The sequence below is a fragment of the Uloborus diversus genome, chromosome 8, assembly GCF_026930045.1.
Source record: "Uloborus diversus isolate 005 chromosome 8, Udiv.v.3.1, whole genome shotgun sequence".
Taxonomy (NCBI): domain Eukaryota; kingdom Metazoa; phylum Arthropoda; class Arachnida; order Araneae; family Uloboridae; genus Uloborus; species Uloborus diversus.
Window position 1 is genome coordinate 101,966,699 of NC_072738.1, and position 10,337 is coordinate 101,977,035.

A 10,337-nucleotide genomic window follows, 5' to 3' on the forward strand; every position below is an offset into this window, starting at 1 on the left:
ACAGAAACCACCTCTTCTCCTTAGAACAGAGTACCCTACCTTTATAACTCTAACGGGTTTGATGACAGTCCGGCAATTGAGAGAGAGGACTTAACAGAATAAATTAACATCTGCTACCGGGCCTCTGCCCTTTGCATTTTTATCTATAAACTTTCTTCGTTATAACCCCCCCCCCCCCCCCCGAAATAAAATCCTTGGCTACAGCCTTGCAATAATCAACCCCACCTTTATATGTCCGGCCTAGGCCCGGATCTATAATTCCTTCCCTCCCATAATCGCTATCGAATAATTGTCTTTAGTCGTAACATCATTGTTTTGTGAAATCCTTAGGTTTTTTTTTTTTAATGAAAAAAGGAGGAAAAAGTTTGTTTTTAAATTCGATCGATCCTTGCATTACATAAGTAAAAGAAATGCAGTGAAATCCCATTACAACGAACTCCAAGGGACTGATAAAATATTTCATTGTAATGGAATCGTCTAAAAACTTACTTTATTTTTATAAAAGTGTCAATTTTACAAACCTACACCCTAATATACGTAAATATGCAACTTTTACAGTTACAAAAAACTAAAATATAATTAACACATTAGTTATTCTGAAAAAAAAATTAAAATATTGAACACTGAACTTTTATTCACTGGTCGTCACCACAAAAAGTGTTGCTATTTTCTTTTATGCGAGACATTTGGTCCCAGTAGACATTATAAAAGATTCTAATTGATAATCGTTATTATACTGACCACAAGAACCCTTTCCGAATTCGCAAGGTGCCTTGCGTTTTGGTGTGCAGAAATCGACAGCGCTTGGATAGACACTAGCTTTTGTTGTCACACATAAACCCATGTTTCAGTATGAGTGCATTTCCACCTTGAATGGCTCTGTTTTGAAAGTACAAGTGGAGTTTTCACATAGCGACTTGTGAAAGTTGTTTTTTAGTTTCTGAAAACAGCATTAAGTACAAAATATTCGAACTGATGTTGAAAAAAATATTTCGTGGAACAAATTTTTGAAAAAAATTTCTTCGTTAAAATGAGATGTTTTATACATCATCTTAATACGTTTTAAAATGGGTTCGTTGTATTTTTTGTTCGAAAATTTCATTGTAATGGGATTTCACTGTATATGGAATTCTACGCACTCCAATTAGTTTTTTTTTTTTTTTTGTGCTATGTAAGAAAACTACGTGTAAAAAATGGACATTTTCCATTTTTGAAGTTTCTTTTTCATTTCGGAGAGGGTTCTAACTCCCTGCCCCCCCCCCCCACCTTTGGCTGTGCCATTGCTTGTGGTGAATATGTTGCATTATAATCTGTGCAATACGTATTTTTCAGATTTTTAACTATCATTTGTGGTAATTAGGCTGCTTCATGTTATCATACATAAAAATATGGTAAGCACATTACATATTGGCAATTCCATGGTGTTGGATGTAAAAAATGAAGAAAAATTTCTCAGTTTTAATTCCATTTACCAAATATAAACTGTTCCAAAATGATAAAATTTATTTACAAGATACTTCCTACATCCCACTGAATAAAAAATCATGTTAGTTTTTCAAAATAGATTCCTAAAGTATAAACATATTTTTGCAACATCACCAGCAACACTCTGTATCTTTAAATGGTTATTCATCTGAATTCATAATATTAGCATGTATTTTTTGGAAAAAACAGAATTTCTTCGAGAGTCTACAAATATGGTTTGAAAATATTCAAGATGCTGACCTTGGTTTAACCTGCTGTAACTTATTTATAACTGAAGTGATCAAATTTTAGACAGGCATTTCAAAATATACAACTCTTTACCTTTAAAATGACACCTCATTTGTTTACATATTTTAATTTTGAAAATTTGATCATCTGGTTGACTTTATCATGGAATTGCCCATATTATTTACTTGTGTGTAATATTTATATATTGTAATACTGTAGACAATAATTTGGTTAACCTTTTAGTTCCATAAAGTGACCACTTGACCAAAAATTAAAAACCTTGATTCTCCCTCTCCCCCACGGTTTTCTTCTACTATTTGGATATCGCATTTAAAAAAATAGAGCTTTGCACAATGCATTTGTTTTAGATATTAAATTCAACGCCTTTTTAACGATTCCGTACCTAAGAATTATTTTGCAGGAAAAAAATTAAATTTCAGTTTTTGAGGTGAAATATCCTCTATATTATTGTGCTTCAATTTTGAAATATAGTCAGTACCCTGTTATGTTTTGATATTCATAAAAATTTGATTAATTATTCATCAGTTAAAGATTAGAGAGAAATTTAGAGTGGCGTTAACTTCAGTATTAGAATACAGTAAAGCACGGTTTATACCTTTTTGAAGGGACTGTATGAAAAAAGCAAACAAATGAAAAAAAATGTATTATAAGTATAGGTTAATGTGTATTAGACTCTGCAGGGACCAATTTAAAAAACATATAATTGATAAGAACACATAAAAAAGATAAGTATAAATGGTGCACTGTATTTTATTTTCCGGAAACGCATTAGCATTTCAGATGAGCTACTGAACTCGAGAGAACTTCGAGCAGCTATGAACCAAAACATACACCTAAATTTAACTGTATTTTTTCCTCGCTATATTTGTCGACAAAACCTCACTACAGGTGTTAACTAGATTTTCCTGAACGTCAGTCACAGCATAAAGGTGCCTAAAAGACACTTGCACAAGGGCACCGATCAGGCTTGGCACAAACCTACCCGCCTTGTTAAAACCAAGTATTTAAGAGATCAAAAACGAATTTTCTACAATAACTACAAAAAATAATCCCGCTCAAAATGGAATCACACATTGCTTTACGAATTGTAATTAATTTACCACAATAAATAACAGTTTATTTAGGACTGATGAAAAGATTCAAAAAACAAACCTGTCGTTTTGAATTTTTCGGGGAGGGGGCAAAGGGCTATATTTAATGCAAGTTTTTATTGAAAAACAACAAAACCTGCACTCTTTTATGAAAAAGACATTAATTTTACAAAGCTGGCCATTGAAAAATTAATGTTTTTACATGTAGAAGGGTTTTCCATTGCTTGCTCCTCCCTGGAAAACTCGAAATGACAAGCCTGAAGGGGGGGGGGCAGCTGACCCTTAAATGACAGGTCTGTCTAAAAACTTCCTTGACTGAAAACTTACTACGCAAATTAGCAGATATACTCCACAATTCATGTTATAAATCTGAGTTGTACGAGAAGGATAACTTTTATCAATATTCAGAGGATTGAAAAGTTGGCAAAGGAAGTTTTTCTCAATATTTCAAAATCAGAATAATCATTTATCTTTGCAGATAATATACATACTCAATATCCAGCATGTATTTTAAACAGTAAAAACACTAATTATTTTATTATTTATGCTTTCTACTACTTTTATGTAAAGGCATGTTTAGTTTTTGAGAGCCAAAAATTTCTTCCATTCTTCCATTTGTTTAAAATGTTCACCAATAATTCAGTTTTATTAACAAGTGTGAAAACTGAATCTGTCTCTCGTGTGTTGTCTTTTTTTGCTCATGAAGTTCTAACAATTCAACAATTAATCTGATCTTGAAAAACTGCACTAAAAATTTTGTATTTCTTAGGAGACCAAGTTTAGCATAAATTCTGGGATCAATTTCATAGAAAATATGATATTCGAAACAAAAATCAATCCTTTAGAAAATGAATCGAATTTTATATTTATATAATTAAACGCGCACAAAACAAGGTCATTGCAAAAATATTTGGACAGACGCCGGTATGCTAAACATGATTTTTACTTATCGTTTCAGTCACCGCACATATATCGCCGAAATTTTACACATAAAAAATCCGAAATACATCCACAAGAGGAAAGGTAATAAGCTTTTAAACTTCAGTACGCTTTAAATTCTTCTAATGCATTGGCACTGAAGCCATAAATCGAATAATTCAGGATTCAAGTCCGTCAAGTCAGATGGCTTTGTTGAAAGCTCATTTTTACTCAATAAATATTGGTCCTTATTGTTGATTATCTTGATTTTTTCAGTTTTTCATCGTTTTTCTTCGTTATTATGGCTTTGACAATATTCAGAATGCATTTTATACAAAGAAAAAGCATAAAAGAATAACATCGCACTCGCAATAACATGCAGCTAATACGGCGAACTGGAGGTTGCTTGTCCACCAGGAACGGTTGCCAGGTTCCGTTGCTATGCAAAAAGCAGCTGACTGCTACTGCCCTATACGAGATTTGATAAAAGATAACAATTTCGAAAGCAGACTTAATGACATAGAAAATAGAACATGGACCTGCTTCAAAAATGTGGTTAAAAATTTCTTGGGAAACTATAAAGACGACAACTACAAGGAATATGTCAACGATCTACTGAAAGCCTACAGTGATATGGGTTGCAACATGTCGCTAAAAATCCATTTTCTTGATTCCCACTTGGACTTCTTCCCACAAAATCTTGGAGATGTTAGTGATGAACATGGAGAACGTTTCCATCAAGATATTTCAAGCATGGAAAAACGATAGCAAGGAAAATGGAGTCCGAGAATGCTGGCTGACTACTGCTGGACACTTAAAAGAGATGTACCAGAAGCAAAATACTCAAGAAAATCCCTTACAACCACTTTTTAATGTAGAATAGCTGTAAATAGGTAAAAAAGTGTGTTATTTGTATTTTACTGTCACAAGAAAACCATACGTGATAGATAAAAACTATTATTATTTTTGGATTCAGTGTAAAAAGTACTATAAGAATCAGTCAACAAAACTTTTGGGACAAAACATTATATTTTTTTTGTTGCTCAGTGTAATTATAGGCAGAATAATATTTTTAATATCAACCGAGTGTGCAATGCAGGTAAAAAAGGGCAATCGTCAATTATTCATTTTTTTTTATACGTTTGCTTTCTTATTGGAATTAAAGAATGCAGCTGAAACCCCTCTAAAGTAAACCTAATTCAGTGTTTGTAGCGTTAAAGAAACACGTTTTATTAAATAATCATAAAAGTGGATAAAAATGCATGGGATTCCCCGAAATACGTTCTAAATAGAAAAAAACGTTAAAGTAGAGAAAGAGATACTAGCAGTTCTAAATCTTTCTAAGGTAAAAATGAATGAAACTCATAATGAAAATATCATTTCACAATCTTTCCTCTACTTTTATTTTGTGATATTCTATTAGTTCGTACTTCTGAAGTGAAATTTTTACATCATATGATTTTGGTTCTGTATCAGGGAAAAAGAGATGTACATTTAAAATAAAAGCATACATTTAAAACGTTAAAATGAAAACTCTTTTATTGAAACTATTCGCTATTTTCAACTGATACCGAAAATACAGGTATTTTATTTCAGCAAATAAATTGCAAAATTGCTCGAAATACCGGTATTCGGTATACCGGTATTGCAATCACTAATTGCGAAGAAAGCAAAATAAAGGGAGGGAAGCTTTTTCTGTGTAAACCCCCATCTTTTTACTTCACTTCCTACCGATGAGGGAGGGGGGTTGCGGGGGCGAAAAAACTCCACGAAGGTTTTCCTTATGCAAATCCAGTTTACGTCGGATTTTTGCAAAAATTTTAGACAGGTCCTTTGACGCTCAAGAATTCACTTGGGTAGTTTTCGTTCGCAATGGTGGCCACCCTCCCTCCCGCAGGGGATTTCTTTATACAAATCCAGTTTTCGTCGGATCTTTGCTAAATTTGGCACAGCGGTTCTTTGTTGGTCAGGAATTGTCATAGGAATTTTCGCCTACCTATGAGGAAAGGAAGGAGGGTGCGAATACACCCCACGAGGGGTTTTCCTTATGCAAATCCAGTTTTCGTCGGATTTCTTTCCAAACATGGCCGAGCGGTCCTTTGATGCTCAGGAATTCACATAAGCTTTTTCTCATCAAAATGGGGTGGATGGGGATCATGTTGGGGGGTTTCGCAATGATGTCTAAATTTAAATTTTAAGTCATAAAATTGTGCTTTCTACAAATTGACGGGAAATGTTTGTACTATTTTTTTCCTTCTGTTATAAACCTGATTGTTAAACATGTGTCACTAGACGAAACTTTTATTTTATACTAGTATTTTACTTAATGTTGCTCAACTAAAAAGTAAAAAGTCTTATAGCAAGAGCTATTAAATGACTAAAAATAAATTATTTAAGACGTCAATACGAAATATAGTTCAAAGTACATTCAAATTATTGAGACTGCTCAAATTGAAAGATTTAAACAAAATATTGAATAGAGTATTCAAAACTTTTTCGTTGCGAAGCACTTTTGTCATGAATCGAGCTATACCATTTGCACGCCCCCCCCCCCTCCATTACTCCATTAAAGTTTTGAATTAGAAAAATATTTATTATATTTTTAAATGTTTTTTGTTGTTTTCCGATCCATTGCAACCCCCCCCCCCAAGAATATCGATATTTGGAGAGCGATATATCGCGGTATTAAAATTCTGTTATCGCCCAGTCCTAGTAGTAAAGAGTAGAAAATCTATTGGATAACTTCGGCTCACGGTGTTACTCGGTGTGTGTTCACGTGTTTTGAAAAAAAGAAGGAAAAAAAAAAAAATCTAGGAGCAAACTCTAACCCTTCCTTTTCCTTAGCGTATCTAAAAATTGCATAAAATTGTAATTTTTGACATTTTCCTAGCAGTTATTTTTTAATTAATTTTTTAAACTGTCCAAGGCGTGGTCTAGATGACGTCACAATGATGCTCTTTGGCGCATCGTTGTACCGCTTTTCCACGTTATGATAATCGAGAATTGAATTAAAATTGTGCTCTATGCTTGCTATCAGCCATATCGTTGCCAATACACGTGAGTAAAGATGCGAATTAAATATTTTGCTCTGTGAATGGCAACACAGAATGACATTTCATCAATTGTGATGTCATCGGTAAGAAATGTAAACAATGAAAGCGCACCGATTTAAGTAATTTTTTAAAAATATTAAACTGAAACAAATTATTTACAAAATAGTTAGAGCCTATGTTTTTAAGCATGTTCTTTCAGAAAAAAAAATACTTTTAAAATTTTGGAAACGACCCCATTGTTGGAAAATGGCGAGAAAATCGCGATGATTTAAACTTTTTTAACTGTTGCCATCTTGTGTTTGTTAAAAAATAAATGCTTGTAATTATTTTCAGCAATGCTTTTAAAATAATTTTCAATTTTCATTCTTTGCTTTGCTTTTGAGATGAATCGGGAATTGTGATGGTCGTCTAGTTATGGCGTGTGTAATTTTGTTTTTGTTGGGAATATTGCTTCCTCGTCAAGCATGGGGTGGGATCAGAATTATGAGAAAAATATGGAAGAAAGTTTCGTGATGGCCACAACATACTAGTTTTTTTTTCCGTCTTCTGACTTAACAGTTTTTTTTTTTTTTTTGTTTCTTTGGAAGTCAAGGTTGGCGCCCTCTTCGACCCAGTCTCCCCCAGCGAAAAAATGTATTTTTTTGGAGGGGGGAGGGAGGGGTCATCCCATCATTGTCTAAAACGAAAAAAAAAATCTCCAAACTAAGGCCCACGAAAAGATTTGGTTGACTTGGCATCAATGAACTAATAATAAACAGCAGATAAGACAGACGTCACCAAAGCAACGTAGCCGCCACTAAGGCCCCTATAGCGGTTTGCCATTTTCAGCTCTTTGCTGCATCCAGCAAAAATGTAAAAATCATGGTTCTCATTTTTCTGTCTCATATAGATTGAGATAAATATTTGTGATTCAACATGTTTCTATATCTTGCTATTGATTTATTCCCGAATTCAGTATTTAGAAAGTTCTTCTATTGCTTGCTTTTATCTAACTTTTGATGTAAGCTGTCGATCTGTTTAGCACGAGTAAAAAATGTGGCTTTTAACTCTATTCTTTTTCATTCTCTGCTCTACTTGTAATTTTAAAAAATGTTGTAAAGCGAAATCTATGGTACATATTAAATTTAAAATAGGTGTTTCTTACAAAGTTCGAACAATTCCGCAAAACTGTACAACCAAGTATTAAAAGGTCAGGGACTGGAAAGTGCAAATAAAGTGTTTTGAATAAATTTAATTGTTCGCGACTCCTTGAAAATAATTAAATGTGTCTTCGAAATTTCTTGAAAAGTGCTTCAATTTTACTTCTTATCAAGTGTATAAAAAAAGAATCTACTTTTTTTTAACCTGGTTTATATATCTTTATATCATTTCTTTTGAAGCATATTTCACTACTGATCATTTTATATTTAATTCAGTGCTGTGTTTGTCGGTATTTTGAAGGGATGATCAAAAACTTAACTAACGGAAAGCAGATGTGAGCAAGTGACAATGCGTGATCTTTTCTTTTCCCCGGTCATCCTCAGCGTCAATTAACGTCAACTATTTGTCGACCCCAAAACAATTTTTATTTTGAACGATCTTAAGTTGTTAAAACAGTGTATAACTTTAAAAAATAATTAATTCTCCCATTTTTCCCCTAATAACACTGTGCGGCAAAATAAATAAATAAATAAATAAATAAATAAATAAAATTTAAAAAAAAATAAAAAATTCAAAATGCTTCTGACATTTCGTCGACTGATTCTTATGTAAAACGCCCCCCTCAATCCGAATATGACCTCCGTTTCCCCCCCTTATACGTACCAATTTTTTTTCAAAGCCCCCCCCCCCCAAGTTTTTTCAATTTTCCTTACTTTCAGAGCAATTATTGTTATTATTATTATTACTTTTTTTTTTTGGAGGTTAAAGGAGCTTTATATTAACTGCTGACATAGTTTTGGCGGGCAAGAGAGGTTCAAAGCTCAAGATCATGGACACCGATAACAAATGGGGGAACTTAGGGGGTACACCCTCCAAATATTTGAAAAATCACGAAAAACGATCTTTTTATTCTGTTTTTTTTAAAAAGATGTTTTTAAAAAGATTTTTTTTGCAGAATAAGAGTATATGACTCGCTTCTATGACTCCCATGTCCAAAAAATTTTTCGCGATGTAAAAGAAAATTAAAAAAAAAAAAAAAAACTATTTTGTGAACGTCGCATGTTGCATATGAGTTGAATCGCAGGTATTCATTCAAAAGGACATTCTTCAGGCTGATTCTTATGTAAAATGACCCCTTGTTTCCAAATACGACCACCTTCAACCCCCATCATGCCCTCCTTTTTAGAATCTCCTTCCCCTTCCTCTGATTCAGAGCCATTTCTTTATTTAATTTGGGTGGGGAAAAGAGTATTACAATAACCGTAAACATTATTCTGAATGACTAGAGATGTGCAAAGCTTAAAATCTTGTGCATATGTATGAAAAAAGAAAACTTGCTCCCTCCCCCAAATTAAAAAAGGGGGGATGCTTTTCTACAAAAATCGGTACGTAAGAGGAAAACGGAGATCATATTCGGATTCAGGGGGTCAATCTGCAGAAGAATTAGCCGGAATAGCCTCATAGCCTCAGAAGCATTAAAGAGTTTTTTTGCTGCACAATGTGTTTGGGGGCGTGCCCCCCATGTTTTCCTTTTTGCTACATATACACAAGATTTTGAGCTTTGCCCATCTCTAGTCATTCAGAATAATGTTTACGGTTATTGTAATACTCTTTTCCGAATCCAAATTAAAAAAAAAATGGCTCTGAATTAGGGTGGGCGGAGGCTCTAAAAAGGGGACGTGATGGGGGATAGGTGGTCGTATTTGGAAACAAGGGGTCATTTTACATAAGAATCAGCCAGAAGAATTTCTTTTTGAATGAAGACCTGCTATTCAATTCGTTAGCAACGTGCGACATTCATATGATAGTTTTTTTTTTTTTTTTTAATTTTTTTCTCATCGCGAAAATTTTGTTGGAGATGGGAGTCATAGAAGCGAGTCTTACACTCTCATTCTGCACCGAATTTTTTTTTTTTACAAACATCTTTTTAAAAAAAGCAGAATAAAAAGATCGTTTTTCGTGATTTTTCTAATATTTTGGGGAGTATACCCCCTCAAGTCCCCCCATTTGCTATTGGTGTCCATGATCTTGAACTTTGAACTTCTCTTTCCCGCAAAAACTATGTTAGCAGTTAATATAAAGCTCCTTTAACCTCCAAAAAAGGATAATTGCTCTGTAACTAAGGAATATTGAAAAACAAAAAAACAAAAAAAAAAAAAACAAAAAAAAAAAAAAAAAAAGAGAGGCTTGGGGAGCCTTAAAAAAATTGGTACGTATAAGGGGAAAACGGAGGTCATATTTGGATTCAGGTGGTCATTTTACATAAAAATCAGCCGACGAAATATCAAAAGCATTTTAAAGGGGTTTTTTTTGGCCGCACAGTGTAATTTTTTTAAATCCTATTTTGAAGATAATGGCTACTAGCCCCCATTTTTACTTTCTTCTATATCTAATATATAGA